Here is a 23,198-nt window from a genome sequence, read left to right as displayed (position 1 = left end):
TCAATGCGTGGTAGCCTTTTACCATTTCTATACACTTCAACTCGCAACACTTTTTTCAAGTGAGGTAGAACAAGCCTTTCGCTGCTAAACAACTAAAACGTATACAGTTTGGTTGCGCGTTCTAAGTGTTTCCGCAACTAACATGGGCACTCAGAAACGCGTGCAAGTCTCTTTGCATAATAGCAAGGCACTCATATTACATTCTGAGGATGATAATGAAGGAAGGTGTGAGCTTCTCAGAGTTTAGGTTATTAAAGTTACGAAGTGTTTAACAAATGACATAATTATTCAGCCGGCAGTCATATTCAATACTTTCATAAAAAGGACGTGTAGTTTTGTTTTTCAGTAATTAAAGTAAACGACTGTGTAACTAATTATGTAAATATTCTTCCACCTAGTCAGCTTCAGTACTTGCATAAAAAGAACGCCATGTAGTTTTGGGTTTAAGTAGGGCTTGTTCTACCTCACTTAACTCTGTATTGACAAGCCAATGACTGTGTAAATAATTATATAGTTCATCTGCCACTAGTCAGCTTGAGTGCTTGCATAAAAAACGACGTGGTGTTTCGTGTGTTTATTGATTATTGAGTGTGTAACTAAATATCTAGATATTTTCTGCTAGTCAACTTCAGTATATGCATAAAAAGAATCATATAAGGCCTGAAATTCACGCGCAGTTCGATTTTTAGCTGCATTTCTTGCGAGCGCAGAAAAAAATTTCACGTGAGTACTAGACCGAGGTACGTCGAACGATCGTCGAACATTGAAATATCTGCAGAAAAGTCCTCCTCTAGAGAAATTTGCAGTGCAACGAAATAGATGATCACCCGTTGTGCACTCAAGAGGCCTGCAGAAATGTTCACTCAAAGTTTCGGGCCATTTGAAAAAAAAACAGCCGGCGTGTGAAGCAGCGTGTGATGCGCTTTCGAAGTTCACGTACACAGTGGTGTGTGCAGTGACTGAAGGGTATATGTACACGGGGCGTGATGGCCACAATGGTATGAACGCATATGCGGGCTCTAAAAAAAACCTTACGCATACGTAATGTACAGCACTCTCTCAGTCAAAGTTCAGGAGGCATCTCTCTAACGTGATATGCGCGCTAAGTTAGAACACAATACTCAAATTTTAACAGCGTGAACACTCTATGTCCTCACACCACTGTAGATCCAATTGATGCAGTGTTTAAAATTTTCAACTATACATTACATACTTCTTTATTGAACATTCAAGTGCACGCAACCCAGTGTTTCCTACCGCTACCGCTAGCTGCTTTATGAAAAGCAGCCGCATTTTGCAGTTGCTTTGAATAAACTCTGAAAATTAAGATTTTACGAGTAGAAAGGATAACGTGCCACGACACGGACGCGCTGGCCACAAATTCATTTTTCATGTTCTGCTTGTGAGAAGCTTTCTCTTGAAAAGGCAGTCTGGTGTTGTCAGGGGCTCGAACAGAATTTATGAAGTGTGGGGCGACACACTGGCTCGCTGGCACAGGCACGCATGCTTACAAGGTTGAGGATTACGAAGGGTAAAATAAGAACAGCTGACCCGCAGAACAGATGTTTTCTCATTTCTTTGCGTTAGAGTGGCGCTGTTCGACAACTTTGTGGCTTAAGCCACCGGTCCGTAGCCTCGTGGGTCGTCAGCAGCGTGGGCTTCTCCATCCAGGAACGCCGTCCTCATTTCCTTGTCGATGCAGTTATCAAAACCCAGTCGCCGCTTCAGCTGCCCATTGGATGATCAGTGGACAGCGGTAATGTCTCCCCAGCGGTACCAAAGCAATACAATGTAAGCGAAAGTTAGCCGGGATGGGTGTTTCTCCAGTGCATGAGTCCATAAAGCTCCCCTGCTCCAATTATTTACTCCTTAGTAGGGAGTGAAAGAATGCAGTAGCAGCAAACGTATGCTTGGTAACCAATGTCTTCTAGATAAGAAACAAAGGCAATGGTTCGGAATGGACTGTTCGCTGGACTTCTATCCACTAATATTTCTGCAGCCCGCTTTCCTTCTTGAGCATGCAGTCTATAATTCGCGTTATCGGTGAGCAGATTGCCAAGTTACCTATTACAATACAATTTGCATGTCTTTATTCGCATACGTACCGGTACTTTCTCGGAGCGTAATGCAAACAAAAAAACCCGAAAAACATTACGCAGGGAATGTCCATCTATGTTTTTGTTTTTAACATTTTCTGCATTGTAATAAAGTTGAGTGATTGTGACCATTGAATAAAACTAAAGTATCATCAATTTGGCGTGACTAGGCGTCATTTCCTGTTGAAACAGAAAATCGCAGGCATTGTGCATGCCAAAGAACCTGCGTATGATTTTTTGATATGTGGGGTTTAACTTGCCAAAACCACCGTATGATTATGGAAGACGCTGAAGTAGAGGGCTCAGAAAATTTTGACCATTTGGAGTTCTTTAACGTGCACGCTAATCTGAGCACATGGTCCTACAACATTTCCGCCTCCGTCTAGAATGCAGCCGCCGCAGCCAGGGTTCGATCCCGCGGCTTGCGGGTGCACCTGCGCATGTGAGAAACAAATAAGTCCTGCTGGAGATATCACTTGTATACACTGCTACGCTGTTGGTTGCCTTTATTAATCAGTAGAAGATACCACGAACAGGCGAATAAAAGTTAAAAGAATAAGCTTTCTCGTAAAATCGAGTATCACTATCAGTAATGAGTCCGCATCACAATAGCTGGCGTTGGCTTGAAGCGCTCTCGTGGATGACTCATGGGCGATCATCTTAGCGCGAGTGATTAGCTATTAGGCGCCGGTGAAAAGTAATTTGAGGTTAAATTTTATGCTAGTGCACAAAAAAAATGACGTCACAAATACGATTTCTTTTGACAGCTTTTACCACCTATTGCGTCACATTCACTTTATTTTTTGTTCCACCGGTAGGGTTATCTCTTCAGAGAGATGGCACTAAGCCCCGTGAGCAGTTGATCACCCGCCATTTTTTGAACGTATGGGCTTCTATGGAGCCTTCGCTACCATCTATATATATAATGAAAGGTCCGTGGCCGTACAGACCATCTTCGGGAAGGTGCATCGGCATGGTACCATTACGAAGGCTGAAAGCAGCAGACTTGAGCGGAGTGGAGTTCCAAACTGATAGCTGCTTTCAGCCCGATTCGCTGTGCTACCTGTCATTGCAACTCGACCTTCCCTGGGGAGGTAGCCTGAGAGAAGCCCGACCTGGAGGATACAACTCGAGCTATATATATATATATATATATATATATATATATATATATATATATATATATATATATATATATATATATATATATATAAGGTGACGCTATGATGTAGTATTGGCGCCGTGGCCGGGCTCATACCCCATGTTTATTCTACTCTGACTTCTTCCTCAGCCTCTACCTTCAGTCAATACCTACTTACGTTACAGGATTCCTTCCCCCTCCCCCCGAAAGAAGGCATGAATTATGAACAAGAAAAAGCAAACAAGGAGAGGTTAAAAAGTCACAAATGTCAAAAGTCACAATTGGTTCTATGCTCCAGAGAAGTTCCGTAAACTTTCGAAGACTTCAGTGGAGAGGGCAGCAGTCCGGTTAACGCAGGAGTTCTGGTGGGCGAGGTTGACTGTTGCGTTCCGGATGGCATAAACACACCCTGGAGATCTGCACTGGTGGTGACATGGGTTGATTTCTTGCGAGGAACGGGTAAGAGTGGCAGTCCCTGTAGCATTTCAAGTTCGAATGTTGAAGGCGTCGAGTTGAGTCTCGTGATGGGAACAGACGGGGTGCTTCTAGTTTGCATGTGCGATGGTCGCAGCTGATGAAATCAGAATGATGTCTTGGTCTCTGCGTTGTAGAGATGGTGCCTTCTCATCTCTTTCGTCGTTTTCTGCTGTTTCAGGGCTGTAATCGTAGGCGCAGTCTTGATCTCTTGCGCCAAATGCGTTTCTGGCGCCAATCCCTTATGCGAAGATGGCTGACGTTTTGAATTTGTTTTAAGAGGCTTACTTTGCGTCGTCGTCCTTGTCAGTGTATCCGTTGGGATGCCTGCGATTCTTGGACTTGCTTTTGCTGGCGTTGCTGATGTTGCTGTGGAACGCATTGCGGTGAAATCCCTCCTTGAACATCGCGCTGGTTTTCTTCACAACTTGATGTGGGGCCCAGTCGGCAGCTGGTAGTTTGTGGGCTGTTGTCAGGCACTTCGGGCAATGAAGATAATGCTTCAGAGTTGGTAGAAAGTTCTTCAGAAGCTTCTTCTACCCTGTTCACTACGAGAGGCTCTTGCGCATTGCAGCGTGCGACGTTCGATGCGTCTGAGCCTTCGGTGTTGCTTCCACTGTAGAGTGTGTATGCACCGGATGGCGATGCATGATCCCGTGCGGAAGAAGCATGGCTCGACAGGGTATTTTTCTGATGCTCCAGGTCGTCTACCATAAATACGGCGTCCTTATAAGGCAAATGGTGAGCGTTAGGAGCGCTTGAAGAACCGCATGATGAAAACACAGGTGGTGGAACACGTATGCGAGACGAAGAGTGAACGGCATCAGGTGGATGAGCAACGTCTCGAGTCATATGCTGAAGCGATGTCTTCGAAAATGCCGACTTTCGTGCAGAAGGGAGGCGCGCTCGATGGCTGTGTTTTTCCCAAAATATGCATTGTCGTCTGCCACTGAACTCGTGTGCCACTTCGCCTTGTGCCAGAGGTCAAATCTTGTTGTGCGTTCGAATGGTCGAAGACTGCCTGTAAAATTGACGACTGAGTGCAATTGTTTGCGCTTGGGTTAAAATCGAGTCTTCGTCATAGTCGTCACTATATTCTTTAAACCAAACGATCATTTCTTGTTTGATCTTTTCCCATGACTCTTTGGTTTGAAATATATGGGTGTGGTAGAATCTGAAGGCCTCACTAGAGACGTAGTCAGTAAAGTTGGCGACCATCTCCCATTCCGACCATGATGCAGTGGTAGCGTGGAGCTCGAACAGGTAGAACCAGTCCTGCACGGGTCCATCGTCCGCTGCTCTGGTGTACTTGGGGAAGGGAAGGTCTGTCGATGGTTCCGTCATGATGGTTGCAACGGTGTCCAGTGGCGATGCACTTCTGTGGTCCACGTTCGGTCACTGCGTCTCGCTGAGGTCTTCGATGATGATGGCCGGTTGATGAAGTGGTTGCGAGGTCTTCATCCTGTCGACTCGTGTGACGCTATGATGTATTGGCGGTGTGGCCTGGCTCATACCTCATGTTTATTCTACTCGGACTTCTTCTTCCTCAGCCTCTACCTTCAGCCAATACCTACTTACGTTACACACACACACACACACACACACACACACACACACACACACACACACACACACACACACACACACACACACACACACACACATATATATATATATATATATATATATATATATATATATATATATATATATATATATATATATATATATATATCTATATATATATATATATATGCCATCCAGGGGAACGACAACTATCATACACAAAATTCTACAAAAAACTTTCAACGGACCCAACTTCCAAATTTGAAAGGGAGATAAAAGTAACCCTAAATAATCTCCGCTGGGACGAGAAAATTACCGGGAAAATGTTAAAGCAAAGTTACCGGCCCATTTTGTACCCGGTCTATTCTATTTGCTCCCCAAAATACACAAGGCAGGCAATCCGGGACGTCCGATAGTATCCAGCAACAGCACATCAACAGAAAATATATCAGAATTTATCCATTTCTTAATAAAAACATCCCCCCAAATTTTCGCTATTACCTAAAGGACACAAATCACTTCATCTGCGAAACTTCAAGTCTGGACATTCCGGATGGTAGTTTCCTGGTGACCATGGACGTCTGCTCACTATACACGAACATACCCCACCATGACGGAATAGCGGCTATGGTTTCTGAATATGAAAAAACTGACTCATCAACGAGTGTAAGTGGCGTGTATTGTTTACACTTCTTGAACTTGTACTAAATTATAACCATTTTGAGTTCAATGGCAAGCATTTCCTTTAGGTCAGTGGCACTGCAATGGGCACGAAAATGGCCCCAAACTTCGCGAGCACCTTCATGGCTTCACTTGAAATAACATTCATTGAGCGACGCACCTTGAAACTTTTCTACTACAGAAGATACTTAGACGATATTTTTATGATATGAAACCACGATGAGGGAAGTATTTTCCGCTTCATAAAGGATTTTAACAAGTGCCACCATCAAATAAATTCACGCACAACATTTCCAAAACTAGCATTAAGTTCTTGGACGTCACTGTCACGGTCAAAAATGACCGCTTGTCAACAAACCTTTACAAAAAGCCTACAGACCGTCAAATGTACCTACATTTCAACAGCACCCACCCAAAGCATTGCAAAACGGGTATTCCATATTCTCAGGCCTACCGGTACCGAAGAATATGCACCGATATGCGGGAATTTGACAGACACGCAGAACACCTAAAGTATTCCTTATTGAAACAAAATTATCCGGAAGACATTATTGACGATGCCATACTACGTGCTCGCAACGTGAACAGGAATGATATAATTAAGGAACCAAACGAAGTATCTAAAACGACTTCCCAAACGTACCTTGTACTAACTTTCTCCTCATCAGCGCCACGAATCAACAACATACTTTCCCGCCATTTCAACATAATCAGGCAAAGCAAACGACTAACTTCTATTTTCGCGAAGCCACCTCACGTGGTGTACCGCAGGGATAAAAATCTGAAGGACATTCTTGTCAGAGCAAAAACAAACACCCCCAAAATTCAATCAGGGTGCCATCCCTGCAGAAAAGCTCGATGCAAGGTATGCCCACAGATGGTCACAACACGTGAATCCAAAGCGAACTTCTCGGATTTCAAATTCTGCATAACTGAAAGCCTTAATTTTGACTCCAGTAACGTAATATACATGCTGCATTGCAACATCTGCCAAAATATATCGGCCGAATAGACACGCCATTTCGGCTGCCGTTCAATAATCACCGGTACCACGCCACTCCACTGCCGAAGCTACCTTTATCTAGACATCTGCGCCTGCCAAACCACAGTTTTGAAAATATCAGCGTAACTCTTTTGCAGTCTGGTTTCTCAAACAGACGCGAGCGCGGACAGCGCGAGGCATTTTTTATTTTCAAATTTCGAACATTAGTAGCCCACATCAACGAGGACCGCAGAAGACTTTGCTGCCTCCGAGAAGTAAGCCAGGAGGAAATTGGTGACAAAGATTGATAGCTGGAGACCATGCTTGTTTTTTCTGACTGACTCGTACGTGTACACTGTCCTTTCTTGTTTTTTTTCTCTCTTTTTTCTTTTCCTTTTTTTTCTTTCTTTTTCACATGCACATACAAAGTGGTTCTGTTCGCCTACCGCTTGATGACTATTGACGGGAAACGGACGAAGATGAAAGAGAGCCGACCGGCCCATTAAGGGAAAACCCTTTCCTTACGCACGCCGTCACGGACCGCTCCCGCCACCACGGCGACAATAGTGGGTGGCCCGACACACGCCGAGAACTGACCAGCACGGGATTAGAACCGGACGTGCACGAACATGTGGTTTTGTTCTCAGTGTTGACAGTGGTTCTTCCTCTTTTTTACTTTCTTTTTTTCTTTTTTACTTTTACTCTTTTCGTCTTTTTCTTCTCTTTTTTTCTTTTTTCTTTTCTTTCTTTTTTATTTCTCTCTCACTCTCGCAAACATCTTCCAAGGCGAGAGGGACGCGGCAGCAACGAAGTTTGGAAGTTCATGTTAGTATACCTCATCCCGTGATGAAGGGAGGACCCCTCCCGAAACTGTTGCGAAATAAATATATTTATCCTTGTTGACAACGCTCCCGTTGTGCCATATCCCATATATATATATATATATATATATATATATATATATATATATATATATATATATATATATATATATATATATATATATATATATATATATATATATATATATATATATATATATATATATATATATATACAGATCCAGCCTATCAGCGATTGTCTTATTAAGATGTTTGGTGAGGCCGTTGGTGTGTGGATGGTAGGTAGTGGTCTGGCGCTAACTTGCCTGGCTGTGCCTCAGGATCGCTTAAATTAGGTCCACCGTAAAGGACGTACCTCTATCACTAAAGAGGACCTGTGGAGCTCCGTGACACAGAATGATGTTCTCGACGAGGAACCCTGCTTCCTCGGAGGTACTTCCTTGGGCAGGGCCTTTGTGTCGGCGTAGCGTGTGAGGTGGTCAATAGCTACGACGGTCCATTCCTTCCCGGAATTTTATGTCGAAAATGGCCCCAGCAAGTCCATGTCGATTTGCAGGAATGGTCGGTGAGGTGGCTCGATGAAGTTTAGAAGTCCACCTGGCTTAGTCGGCGGTGTCTATCGTTGCTGGCAGTTGCGGCAGGTCCTAACATAACGAGTGACGTCGGCGGCAAGTCGCGACCAGTAGTATTTTTTTTTGTATTCTTGCGAGCATACGGGAAACACCGAGGTTTCCAGCCGTCGGTTCGTCGTGTAGAGCTGAAAGTACTTCTAGTCTTACTGCACAAAGAACCACGAGGTGTCCGGATCAAAGGGGCGAGAAGCTTTTTTTTAGAGAACTTCGTTTCGCAAGAATAAAGACTCCAGTCCACTCCTGAAAACATATGGTACAGTCATGCTGTTACCCTTAAGGCATTCCACAAGGCTTCTGAGTTCCAGATCAGCTCGATTTTGCTCGGCGATGTCGCCGGTAGTTATCGTTCCTAAGAAGCTGTCCTCATCCAGGCCATCAGTAAGCGGTGGTCTGACGGGGGCACGAAACAAGCAGTCGGTGTCAGAGAGTTTTCTTCCAAACTTTTAAACGATGGTCACGTCGAATTTTTCGAGTATGAGGCTCCCCCGGGTGAGGCGACAAGAAAGGTCTTCCAAGTTTGCTAGCCAACACAAGGCGCGGTGGTCGCTCACAACTTTGAAAGTCCTGTCATAGAGGTAGGGGCGAAACCTCGACACTGCCCAAATGATGGCAAAGCACTCCTTTTCTGTCATGGAATAGTTGGCTTCAGCCTTGGATAGTGACTGGCTAGCGTAACTGATAACCATATCCACGCTATCAGTCATCAAGGATGGCCCCGAGTCCTACACTGCTTGCGTCGGTGTGTACTTTTGCTTTGGCCTATTCGTTGAAATGCGCAAGTATCGATGGTGTCTGGAGGCGTCGTTTAAGTTCTTGAAAAGCTTCTGCTTGTGCCGCTTCCGACCTGAATTAGACGTTGCTTCTCGTGATGTGAGCTAGCGGCTCGGTGGTCTGTGAAAAACGTTTGACGAAACGCCTGTAATAGGTGCACATTCCGAGGAATCGGCGTACAGCCTTATTGTCAATGGGCTGCGGGAAATCGGTGATGGTGGCTCCTTTTCGCTGGTCGGGACAGACTCCAGACTTGCTAATGACGTGTTTCAGCGACAACAGCTCCTCGTAGGCGAAGCGGCACTTTCTGGCTTCAGGGTTAGTCCAGAGGTGTTGATAGCTTGAAGTACCGCTTTAAGGCGCTGGATATGCTGGTCAAAGCTAGAGGAAAACACAACGACGTAACGAGGCGAGTCCGCCGTTCCAATCCAGCGAGCTCAGTGTCCAAAACGCGCTAGAACACGCGGGCGTGGAGCAAAGACCAAATGGCATGACCTTAAACACGGAGAGGCCATCTCCTGTGATAAAGGCCATCTTGTCTCGATCTTTTCCGCCAACCTTAATTTGGTAATAGCCCGTTTTAACGTTCATCGAGAAAAAGTACTTCGCGTTGCGGGGTCGGTCTAGGGCGTCGTCTATACGTGGAAGAGGGTACACGTCTTTGTTTGCGAATTCATTCAGGCGGCGTCAATCGGCGCAAAAACGTAGGGTCATGTCCTTATTCTTTACTAATACCACGAGTGAGGTTGATGGACTCTTGGACGACTGAATGAGGTTGTCACGCACCATTTCGTCGACTTGTTTCTTCATGGTGTGGCGTTCGCGCGTCGAGACCCTGTGCGGGCTTTGTCAAACTGGTCGGGCACTTCTGTTATGATGTGATTTTACGCGACTGAAGTTTGTCTAATTCGCGATGATGATGAGAAGCAGTCCTTGAATTGCAAAATCAGGAACTTGAGCTGGTCTTGCTTGCACTTCAAAGGCTCGGGCTGACATCAAAGTCTCGTTCGGGACCTCGGTTCTTCGAAGCAGCATAGGCAACTTGGAAGAGGGAGAATGAATTGCTGGCCTCCACGATTTCATCGATGTACGCGACCGTCGTGTCACGGTTGATGTGCGTGCATTCGTGACTGAAGTTTGTCAGCACTACATTTGCTTTGCCGTCACGCCTCTCAGCTATGCCTCTTTGCGACGCAAATCTGACGGTTTAAAAGAAGGTGCTGATAACCCTCAACGTTGCCTTCACGGTTTTCGGCGTTTTCGGGGCAGCACGGTGACCTGCTCTTCTAACACATTCAATGCGTGCTTCCTTGGCGTTCTAGGGGTCGGAAGCGTGTTTTCTGAGGTTAGTGGCACTATCGGCACGTTCATTGCAAACAACGGTCGTGAAGGTGCTCAGGAACGTCGTCTAAAAGGCATTCCAGGTTCGTAGGGTCCATTCCCGGTTTTCAAACCATGTTTTTGCAGCGTCTTCTTGGTGAAACTCAACGCGGCCACGTGTTTAGCTGTTCAAGGCGGCGACTCTATTGTAGGTCTGCAGCCAGGTCTCCGGATCTCCAAAGGATGACCCATGGAAAATTGGTGGTTTCTTCGGCTGCTGCTTCACGATAACGGGCTGTGGCGCAGAGGTTGTCATCGGTGCCGCGGTCGATGTCGTGGTCTTGGGCTTCCGAGCTTTGTCTTGTAGAGAACCGTACTGCATTAGGAAAGCCTGCTGCCAGCGGCTTGTTCGGTGCTCGTGACTGGTGTTGGGGTCTTCTCCGCGGCGTGGGCTGGATTCACGGCTTGACGGGGGCGTCCGGTACATGAAAGAAGCAGCACCTACACCAGATGTCACAGGGTCGTGACGTGGCCGAAGACAAGAGACTGTGTGTTGAGATAAAACTGCTTATTTGGGCTAACCTGTGCCCGGTGAACAGAAAGTCGGATTTCAGTAGCAGTCTTGCACTGATAGCGGTGAACGGAGCGTCAGCGGCCGAAAGACTGAGAAGCGGTGAAGAGTATGGGCATTTATACCCTTGCCATCGAATATTGTAGTGTTATCGCTAGCGGCGACGTAGGTTCCAGATTAAGCTGTAATGTTATCGAAGTGGGCATAATCTTACCAAAACAATCTACTATGGCCTCGCAGCGACTTGAACATCGAAGGCGCGGTTTGCGCAGCACGTAGTGTAATGAAGCCATAGCAAAGCTTGAGGAAAGTAACGTGGCATTATTGTGTCAAAACACGACAAATGGAGCACTTGAGTATACACTCCTCTACTATATATTTACTGTCACGTTCCTTCCTCAGGTTTTCTTATCACCCCTTACGCTGTACGCAATTCTCAGTGCAATCCGCGCCTACACTGTTCCAAAAGCTTCGGAATGGCAGTAGATAATTTTGTGAATATAACGCCCACTTCCTGAACAGTACAGTTTATACTAGAACCTACGTCACCACAAGCGATAACACTAGAATTTTCTATGGCAAGTGTACAAATGCAGACACGCTTCACTGTTTGCCAGTTGATCGACGGCCGGCCGATGCTCAGTTTGGCGCTATCAGTGCCAGTGTCTTGCTGTAATCTTACTCTCCTTTTTTTGTGGCCACATGTTTGGCCGAATAAACAGTTTACTCGTAAACCTACTGTCTGCTCCCCTTCGTTGACATCACGACCCCGTGACATCTGGTGGCGCTGGTGCCCGATTCATGTACTGCACGCTTCCCTTCTTCTACCAGCCAAGTCCAAGTCGCGGAAAATGCACAGGTGCCAACTACGACCAGTGAGTCAGCCGTACGCACCTAGGTCTACCACCGAAGTACGGGTCTTTGGCCGGCAAGAGTTGCACGTCAACCAAGATGACGATTGCAGCAACGATGAGAGCTACTGCGCCACCACCTGCGGCGATCGTGATGGAGCCACCGCGAGGGCCACCGAGTTTCCATGGATCACCTAGTGAAGACCCGAAGACCTCAGTGGAGACATACGACCATGTCGCCGCCTTGAGCTACTTGGATGCACTAACGCAATCATGGTCATGTTGTTTCTGAGTCAGCATTGCAACAATGCTATGTCCACTTGCATCTGTACGGATTTCCGTAGGGGCCGCAGGGCTTACGTTTGCCAGAATAGGAGGAGTAGTGAGAAGAGCGATGAAAGCCAGAATGCAGAAGCCTCTTCAGAGCCCCATGAAAATGGGACGTCTTTCTTGAGGCGCCGCGTAAGCGGCCTTGCTATGTGCGCAAAATTTTTCACGAAGCGTTGGAAGTAAGGACATATTTCGATAAATCTGCGTATATCCTTCGCAGATCGTGGTACAGGAAAGTCCTTGACGGAGCCGATTTTTGCCGGGTCTGGTTGTAGGCCATTGGCGTCTACTAAATGACCAAGTACTATAATTTGATGGCATCCAAAGTGACATTTGGACGAGTTGAGCTGCAGGTCAGCGCGACGGAAAATGCCTGAAATGGCTGAGAGGCGCTCTATTTTAGTTTCGAGTGTTGGCGAAAAGACGATGACGTTGTCCAAGTACCACAAACAGATGGACCATTTGAATTCTCTGAGAAGCGGGTTCATCATTCGTTCGAAGGTGGCTGGAGCGTTACAAAGGCCGAAGGGCATGACTTCGAACTGTTATAGGTCATCGGGGGTGATGAATGGCGTCTTTTCACGGTCGATTTCATCTACTTCTATATGTCAGTAGCCTGAACAAAGGTCTATAGAGGAAAAATAGTGGGAACCGTGAGGCAATCAAGCGCATAATCTATTCGTGGCGAAGGGTACACGGCGTTTTTTGTAATTTTGTTTAGGTGTCAATAATCAACGCAGGAACGCCTTGTACCATATTTATTGCGGACTAGCACTACAGGAGAAGCCCTAGGACTGCAGGATGGCTCAATGATGTCCTTGGCGAGCATTTTCTCGACCTCACTTTGGATAATGTGACGCTTGGCCGCGACACCCGATATGGACGCCTATGGATAGGATGCTCATTACCAGTGTTTATGCGATGGGTCATATCTGTAGCTTTCCACAACGGATGGCCGCTGAGGTGAGAAACGTCGATGTAGGACAGCAGAACCCGGTGGAGCTCGTAAGTCTGCCGCGGCCTTAAGTTTGAAGTAATCATCGACGTAATAGCGCTGTCAGAGCAAGTGTCAGATTGATGTTGAGCGTGGGGGTCAGAAGGAGTGGCCATCGCAAAAACATCTACCGCATTGTCTTCTAAGGTGCAGAGCAACGCTTAAGAGATTCATTGTGACAGTACTTAGGGTGTCAAGCTAAAGTTGACAACTGGTAGGTACGTAGAATTTCCTGCGACGGACAGATTGAAGTGCGGTATGGTAAGGCCACGATTTATGAAGACATCGATAATATAGATCGGAACATAGTCACCGTTGAGATCTGGTGGTATTGAGACGAGCTCTACGTAGGTCAGTGTCTGTGGAGGGAGGTGAACCTGTCCCGTTGTGCAGAGGCGACTCGCCCGTTGTGCAAGAGGTTCTGTTGCGGGCAAGTGTAGACGGAGCATTTTGGTCGAACAGTCTATGAGGGAAGAATGTGCGGACAGGAAGTCGAGGCCTAAAATTACGTCGTGGGGGCATTTATCTAGGCCGTTGAAGAGAACAACTGTGTGTAGATCCGCAATGCTTGCACAAGCGAAGCACATTGCAACGATAGATTCTATTCCGCCATACGCAACACGGATGAACTGAGTGGTCGCAGGTGTGAGAACCTTCTTGAGCTAGCGGCGATAATCACTCGTCGTCGCGGAAAGTTGAGCGCCGATGTCGACAAGAGCAGAGACATGTAAGCCGTCTACTTGCACAACTATAAGGCTTCGTTTTGTCTGTATATTCAAGAGAAGATTTTCTGTCAGTCCGGGCGACGTAACGGCGCCTCTGGGGGCTGCAACTCTTAGTTTTTTTGACGGGGAACTTCGTAGAAAGGCGGGGAAAGATGGTCGGCGGGTCTATGGAGAACGAGACTGGCAACGTTGGGGGGATGGAGAGCGGGAGTAGTGTTGTTCAGGAGCAGGTTCTTGGGCAAAATGGTCGCGGCTGGATTCAAGCGATAGGCAGGACGTGCATAGAAAGGACGAGACGAGGCTTGTGCAGGAAGACCCAAGCGACTTCTGATATGGCGATAAATGTGCCCGATTCGGTGACACGAGAAGCGGATGGGCTTGTCATCATGTGTTCGCCATGCGGACGGATTAAGGAACGTTGAGAGAGAGCCGGTCAGGAAGAGACGTGCAGGCGTGTATTGGGGTTGAAAGTTAGTGTGGGGAGGCGGTGAATTAGAGTAAATACCTAAGCTGGTGATTTCCTGCCGGACAACTGCTTGAATGAGGGGCAAAGTATTTGTAGGAGAGGGGTAAGGGGACGTTGGTCCCACCTTAGCTGGAGCAGACACTTCAAGTTCCCGACTGACGAGTCGTGTCAAGTTGTCACAGGTGTTTGGTGGATAGTATGGGTCGAGACACGAGGACATCGCAGCGGTGTTCGGAAGGCGCTTTAACTGATGGGAGATGCACCTGCTTTTAGCTTGTTGGAAACAGTGGCATTATTTATTAATCGCATCAACAGATGACACATTGTTGAATACCAACAATTTGAACGCATCGTTGGCGATACCCTTCAAAATATGCGCAACTTTGTCAGGCTCGAACATGTTCTCGTTAGCTTGGCAGCATAGTGAGAGGACAGTTTGAATGTAACTGAAGTAGGACTCCGTGGTAGATTGTGCGCGAGTCGGCAACTCATTCTTCGCATCTTCACGACGACCAAAGGGGTTGCCGAAAAGCTCACGGATCTTTTCCTTACAGCTGTCCCAGCTTGCAATATCATGCTCGTGGTTGCCAAACAAAGACGAAGGGTTCCATCGAGATAAAAGATGACGTTCACTAGCATAAGTGTGGAATCCCACCTATAAATGGCGCTGACGCGTTCGTAGAGGCGTAGCCACTGGTCGACGTCGGCAACCTCGTGGCCCGAGAACACGCTAGGGTCTTTGAGGGCGGGAAGCGGCACGAAAGTTGTTGCGGGCACTGGGCTGACAGGCCGGGCCGAAGGGCGGGCAACCGGGGAGGAAATAGCCGAGACTTAAGTGGTCATGTTGAAAGCCGCGAGGGAGCGTCCGCTTTTGAGTTTCGTGGCGAGGACGGGGATTGCACAACTCCACCAAATATGTTACGAGAAGGAGACCGACTGGGAGGGGTAGTCACAGGTGTATTTACAGCCAGTTAAGCGAGCAGCGCCTGCCACAGAGATTAGCTCGTTCCAGTCTATATGCTTTGTCTTCTTCATCTCCATGCTCTGGCACGTAGCAATATACAAAAAATTAGGTGGGGACACTTCTCGGCTTTCTTATGGAACGTGATCGATGAGATAAAGTAACATACGCGCGTCCGTCGGACCGCTGCCAGGAGTGCATTTGGCGGCAAGCCAGCGCAACATAAAAATAAAAAGAAATTTCCCATACTGTTGTTACAGCAACCAGCGAGGCCAGTAGAAATGCCAGCGTTCATAGAGCGTAATGTCTGTCACTCACGAAAAACAAGCCATTCGGCAACTACAGCTGCTAGCGTGCCCTTTGCGCGTTTCGTGAAGTGGCATTTCATCATTTTCGTTTGCAAAATGAACTTATGATATGATAAGCAGCCATGAAAGAAATAGGGTGAAAGAAGACGTTTAGACAGTGAGTGAATTAGGTAAGAAAGTGCTTTGTTAGTGTTTGCGAGTCAGGTTACCATACGTGCAAAAAAAAAACGCAATAACTTTCAATGGTCCTGCGGATGCTGAATGCCTTAATGCATATAATCAAATGGTTCCCAGAAAAGGCCATCAGCTAAGCACGGAAGATGCTTTATGCAGCAACTGCTTCTCACATGACATGATTCTGAAAAAAATATACTTCGGACAGCTAGCTGGAACACAAAACAATAGCTTTGTAACGCACGCCTACAAATTGGTCTAGGTATTTAAGTAGTTACTTTTTTACGAGCAATCATGTGGTCTTGTTCAAGCTCTGCTTTGCTAGTCATCAAAATTATGTGCATCCCACCATGCGGTTTATGCGCTTCCCAGATCCATCTTGCCAATTCAAGTGCACCCCCGACAGCAGCAAAGGCACGTACACCAGCGCATCTTTTTCGGAAAAAATGTCAATTATGCTCGTGTCTGTTACGCCTCAAGCAGTATAAAGTTCACAGGATGTGGGAGAACGGTCTTCAAATACCGCCATGCGTTTCATAAAGATGCATGAAGACCGTGCTTGCCGCACGTCTGAAACACCTGTCATGCTTGGTTAGAAGAGTAATTTATTTTCACTCTCTGGCAAAAACAACTTTCCTGTGTAAATGCATTCAGATTTTCTGTGAAGGACCGGTTGCTATGACAACGCCTTTTCTGTTTTCAAGTTGCGTGTATACTCGCAGCTGGTGTTTTCAAGTTGCGTGTATACTCGCAGCTGGCAGCGCTTCCAGCAGTGGTGCGAAGGCTGGGCGTCACTGTTACTTTATCTGGTCGATATTGTCTCGCGAGTGTCCCTACCTAAAGTGTTTGTATCTTACACCGTGGTCCGGACTAAGACCTGATCCGCTGAAGACAGCCTCTATCGCTAAATTTTCGCCACCCGCCAATAAGAAGGCCGTGCGTCAATTTTTCGGCCTACCGAGAAACTTTGCCCGCATCGCTGAGCCACTCACTAACCCTACGAAGACCGAGGTCAAAGTCAAGTAGGAAAAGCAACAAGAGGAAGCATTTGGGGAACTAAAACAATGCTGGCAGAGACCTTTGGTACTCGCACATTTTGACGAAAACGCCTAAACAAAAGAGAACACTGACGCAAGCAGCGTAGGACTCGGCGCTGTCCTTGTGCAGAGGGCTGACGAACTGGAAAGGGCTGTTATTTTCGCTAGCCGGTCGCTATCCAAGGCAGAAAGAAATTGTTTCACAAAAGAAAAGGAGTGCCGTGCCATCATCTGGCTGACGTCAGAGTTACTTCCTTACCTCTATGGCAGGCCTTTCAAAGTGGTGAGCAACCACCATGCCTTGTGTTGGCTAGCTAACTTGAAGGACCCTTCAGGTCGCCTTGCGTGATGGAGCCTGGGACTTCAGCAATATGACATTGCCGTCATTTACAAGTCCGGCAGAAACCACTCTGACACCGACTGCCTGTCGCGAGCCCCCGTCGACCGACCACCGCTTGAAGACCTGGATGACGACTGCTTCTTGCGAACGATAACTGCCGACAACTTCTCTGAACAACAGCGGGCTGATCAGGAACTTACAGGCCTAATCAAATACCTCGAGGCCAGGACCTCCATTGTTCCAAAGGTTTTCAAACGGCCACATACGTCGTTTTCCCTGCGAAACACCCTTCTTCAAAAGAAGAACTTCTCGCCCCTTCTAGAATAGTAACTTCTTGTGGAGCCTTCAGCTCTGCAAACGGAACTCCTCCAGGCCCTGCAGGATAATGCAACGGCAGGACACCTGCGTGTTTCCCGCACGCTCGCGAGGATACAAGAAATTTACTACTGGCCACGCCATACGTTCGTTACCCGAGGACATGCCGAGACTGTCAGCGACGAAAGACACCACCGACAAGGTTAGCAGGCTTTCTTCAGCCGATTGAACTACCTCGCCCAACATTCCAACAAATGGGGATGAATCTGCCGAGGCTGTTTCCGGCGTCGCATTCGGGAAGCAAGCAAATAAATCGTCGTAGCTACTGATTACCTCAGTCGCTACACCGAAGCAAAGGCATTACCCAAAGGTAGTGCAAAGGTAGTGCTAAACAGGTAGCCAAGTTCTTCATCAAGAACATCGTCCTTCGTGATGGCGCCCCAAAGGTTGTCATCACCAATAGTGGCGATAGAGGTACGGCTTTTACTGCTAATTGAACTCGGGTAATTTTAACACACAGCCAGACAAACCACCACCACACCATCGCCTATACCACCTACGGACAAATGGTTTCACCGATCGGGCGAATAAGACAGTCGCCGACATGGTGGCCATGTACGCCAATGTCGAACACAGCACGTGGGTCGCCATCTTTCCGTACATGACCTTCGCATACAACACGGCCGTGCAGGAAACGACGCAGATGCCGCCGTACAAGGTGATCTATGGAAGGAACCTGTCAACGAAGCTCGACGCAATCCTGCCCAACGTCTGTGATAAAGAAAGTGTCGACGTCACCCTCTATATTCAGCGCGCTGAAGAAGCTTGTCAACTCGCCCGTCTGCGCATCATGATTCAGCAGACGATCGACCACCGCCGTTATATACTTCAGGGGCACTTCGCGGAATACCAGCCCGGTAAACATGTTTGTGCATGGACGCCGATACGCCGGCGTGGACTCGGTGAAAACATTCTGTGACGGTACTTCGGACTATACTGGGTAGTACGACGTCTCGGCCTACTCGACTACAAGGTTGCACAATGACATTACGAACTCTCAACGGCGCCGATCGTGACCTGAAGTCATCCATGTCTCGCGCCTCAAGCTGCTTCATGCACATTAACGAACTGAGTGCATTTTGTTGTTACTGTTGTTATTTCTGCATCGTCCTTTACTTTATTATTTGCACTTTTTCACACTATTATTGCACCTTAGTCTTCTGTTAAAGCATTGGGACGATGCCCTTTTTTGAGGGGGGGGGGGCAATGCCACGTTCCTTGAAATTTTCTTATCACCCCGTTACATTGTACGCAATTCTCCGCGGAATCCTCGCTTTCACTGTTCGAGAAGCTTCGGAACGGCAGTAGATCTATTAAATTAAGCCCACTTTGTCAATAGTACAGTTTATTCTGGAACCTACGTCGCCTCTTGCGATAACGCTAGAATGTTCAATGGCAAATGAAGTGGTGGTGGTTGCAACTCCAAACGAGCACGATTCTAAGCTTCTCTGTTCCGTGTACCGATATCGCAAGCGCTTATTCAGTGCCACTTAACCTCGAGGCAGTCTACAACACACATCCCCGTGGATTCAAGCCTGATGACAGTCTGCTGTACGACCAAACCGCAGTGCACTCTCTTTCTGCCCCTGTAGTGAGGGCATCTCTTCTGGAGCATCGAGAGTAGTTACGGCGGTTGCAACTGCGAGCAAGCACGTTTCTAAGCTTCTCTGTTACATGCACAGATATCGCAAGCGCTGATTCAGTACCACTTTACCTCGAAGTTGTCTACAGCGCGTGTCCGAGTGGACTCAAGCCTCATCCCAGTCTGTTGTATGACGAAACGACAGTGAGGCCTTCTTCCGCCCCTATAAAGAGAGCATCTCTCCTGGAGCATCGACAGGAGTGGCGGCGGTTGCAATTGCGAACAAGCACGTTTCTAAGCTTCTCTGTTCCCTGCAAAGATGGGAGTAATTTTTGTTTTTGTTTAGTTATTGTATATTACAACTGCCACCCCTGCAAAAGTGTGGATCCTTTATCTATAATGCCCTCGAAAGTTGAGCTCACGATATGTCTTGACGCGCTTGAAAACGTTTTGCAGGAGAAACTGTCTCGCCTTGTAGAAACAATTCTTGAGAGCGTTAAACTGAAGGTGTCCACAGAACCTAAACTGTTCCCTGAAGCCTTTAAAATGACACGAATAAATTCCAGTTGAGTCTGGCGTACGTAAATGAAACTTTGCAGGACCTGAAATCCGAAAACTAGAAACTGAAAATTACGAAATGAACTTTAGCAAATCAAAATGCTGCTCTAGAAAAGAGTTCACGAGCTTGAGCAAAGCTCTCGCAAGAACTGCTGCTGCTGTTCCTGCCAGCGGGCTCGCAGCGTCGCGCAAGGCAATGGAGCCCTGCACTGAGGGCATGACACAAGGAAGGCTCAGTTTGCATTTGTTAACAATAAAAGTTTATTCTCTCTCTCTCGCGAGAACGACGTTGAACTGAAGGGCGTGCCCTGTACTGAAGGTAAAGATTATGTCGCAATTCTTGAAGCCGTTGGAAATAAAAATTGATTGTCATGTGTTTCCAGGACGACATAGACATTGCTCATAGACCTCTTTCTCCTTCTCATGCAAAGAACTTGATCGCGAGATTCAATTTTAGGGCTAAGAAAGCAGACTGTAATAAAAACGCACGAAAGGCGTACCATCTGACTCGCAACATTCGTTTCCGTGAAGCAGGATCCAGGCCCATATATGTCAAAGACCACTTGATGCGGGAAAACAAGACTGTTTTTTAAGGCTCTGTGACTGAAACAAGGAAAAAATAAACGTTGGTAGTCCTTATGGACAAATGCCTAATCAAGGTAAGGAAGAACGCAGATTGATGATTGATTTGTGGGGTTTAACGTCCCAAAACCACCATTTGATTATGAGAGACGCCGTAGTGGAGGGCTCCGGAAATTTTGACCACCTGGGGTTCTTTAACGTGCACCCAAATCTGAGTACACGGGCCTACAACATTTCCGCCTCCATCGGAAATGCAGCCGCCGCAGCCGGGAATCGAACCCACGACCTGCGGGTCAGCAGCCGAGTACCTTATCCACTAGACCACCGCGGCGGGGCAGAACGCAGACAGCAGAGTTTTTTTGCATCAGAGACGAGGATGGTCTGAAAATCTTCACTAACCAAGCCTAAACACATTTTGTTTTGCGCTTTTCCCCAAGAGTTACATTGATTCAAAAGAACTAGCACCTTTATTGTCCAATTTTTCCTGTTCAGTTATCCATTTTCATGCGAGAAGTTTTAAAAAACACTACGATGAATTTAACCTGTTCTTATCACCGTTTCCCATCCCATTTTCACTGGTGTGTGTTACGAAAACATTGCTAAATGAAAAATATACAAACTTGTTTTCTTTTCCATCATACGCTCCGGAATACTGTCATCGCGTATCATGCAGCCATGGCGTCGATGCTGTCTGTTTCTCGCGATGTCGAGTAAATACGCAGATTAGAGTTAAACCCAGACCTGCCAGACTGCGAAATAGTGTGGACTGAAACAAAAGAGTCATCGTTGGATACCGGTGGAAAAAGCTTTGTTTTTGGCTTCGTCACTAGGTTCCAGCGTGACTACATTTTGTTATGCTCTTGACAACATACACTCTAAGCAGAAATTGAGCAAAGATGGACTAACTGCAGTCGTTAAACCAATGAACGAACGGTTCATCTAACAGGGAATAATTGCGTGACAGTGCGTATCGTGCGCAAATGCCCGGCAATGAAGGAACCAATGCAGAGGGCAACTGCACCGCGATCGCCTTCTGTCGATGCTGCACTGCAATGCTCGGCGTGGTCGCCGATCACGAAAACAAGTTATAAATGCTATACGCCACTGCGAAAGTGAAGCACTATGAAACCAATAGATGATTTTATGAGAGGCAAATACAACGCGCAGTCAGTGCACAAAGCAAGCGTTCTCGCGTTTCCACTATGCCGGTACTGGTTGACCAAAACCAAGTGCCAGTATCCCGGAACACGGGCAATGAAGATAACTCGCTTCAACGTGCTGAATTAGTTAGAACTACGAAGAATACAGTACGTACACAGTATACAGTAATGCGCACGCTGCGCTGGTAGAAGCGGTGCGTGCTCCAATATTCACAAGCGCTTTCTAATGAAACTTCCAGCGCTTCGTAGTGTGCTTCATCATCAAAGCAGTTAAGCCAGCGTCCCTACCAGTGCGACACAGCTATTTCCCACTGCGCCCAGCGAAGTGACAGTAAATACCTCAGTTTACCAGTGTCTCCAGCATGTACCAGTGCCCGAAAACGTACTGGCATTCCGCTGGGGACACTGGTTTTTGCAATAGGGATTTTAGGCCAGGCCTTAAGCGAGTGAGTACGGAAGGCTCGTGGGTGGTTCAATTTTCGGCAAATAGCTGCTTCTATCTCTTTTGGGCTCAGGGAGCCCGGCGTCGTTGTTGTCTAGTATTGCGGCTCGACGGCGGGGTGGCGTAATACCGTCCGAGGCGGTGGACGCTGATCACCCGGTAAGCTGCAGTGTGCGGCGAGCGATGGGATCATCTTACAGAGTGAATGTCTCCTTGCAGCTGCCTTTTCTGCACCTAGGCTGGGTGCTAAGTGGGTGCCGGTTGTTGCCAAGCGACTCATTAGGTCTAAGGCTCTGCGCAGCCACCTGTCGCACTTGAAAAAACCATGAAAATCGTGGCGTCGAGGTGTTGCACTCTGCTTCTCTCACTTTTTATCTTGGGATGCACGAATAAGTTGAAGTGACCTTTGTTTTATTTTTCAGCTGGGCGCCTCGGCCGGCGCCAATGTATTAGCTAGCAGTACAGACAATAGTACCACGTCGACGCAAAGCCCGAAGCTCCCTTCCCTAGGCCCTGCTTCATTGTTTCTGTGGAGTGTTTTGGAATGTACGCAGTGGGGCGTTGTAATCCACGGCTCGCTGTCTTCCGCACGTCGGCGCCGCTGGTCAGGAATGCGGTCGTGAATTCGAGCGATGTAGATGCCTAAGACCTGCGCAGCTGCCTGCAGTCCGGCGCCTTCGTGAGTGCTGGTCGCAACCGGAAGACGTGTCGGCGCGAGGGACTGATCATCACGCCAATTTTCTCACCCGTCAATTTTTCGGTTCGCTTCCTCCATTTTGTATCGACATTCTTCATGTATAATAACCTAAAAAACTTCGAAGCCCAATGCACCTCTTCTATTCCTCTCAATCGCTCTTCAAATTTTATCTTGCTGCTAGCTTCCCTGCCCTCAAATAATGTCCATCTCATATCACCTTGTACTCCCCGATTTGGTGTATTCCCGCAAGCTCCTAAGGCAAGCGTACCTATTCCACGTTGCCTAATTTCTAATCTTGCTTGAACTTCTGATATCTTGCACAAGACCACATTGCCGAACGTCAGACCAGGAACCATGACCCCTTTTCATATTCCTCTCACAACATCATACCTAATTCTACAGTGCCCTATTTTTCATCACTGCTGCATTCCTGTCACCTTTAGTCGTCACGTATATTTCGTGTTCTCTTAGGTACTCGGTCCCATTGCTTATCCAAACGCCGAGATCATTCTATTTATCTGTCATCTACAGTTTGACCAT

General features: G+C 47.2%; 1 protein-coding gene across 10 annotated transcripts in view; it reads right to left on the bottom strand.

Annotated features, from left to right (window-relative positions):
* LOC119178037 (chitinase-like protein 4) overlaps positions 1-23,198 on the bottom strand; it is an 820,670-nt gene that overhangs the window by 84,184 nt on the left and 713,288 nt on the right. The gene's annotated exons all lie outside the window — the stretch shown is intronic.

The sequence above is a fragment of the Rhipicephalus microplus genome, chromosome 1 (genome assembly GCF_043290135.1).
Source record: "Rhipicephalus microplus isolate Deutch F79 chromosome 1, USDA_Rmic, whole genome shotgun sequence".
NCBI lineage: Eukaryota > Metazoa > Arthropoda > Arachnida > Ixodida > Ixodidae > Rhipicephalus > Rhipicephalus microplus.
This window is presented reverse-complemented; position numbering and strand designations above follow the sequence as displayed.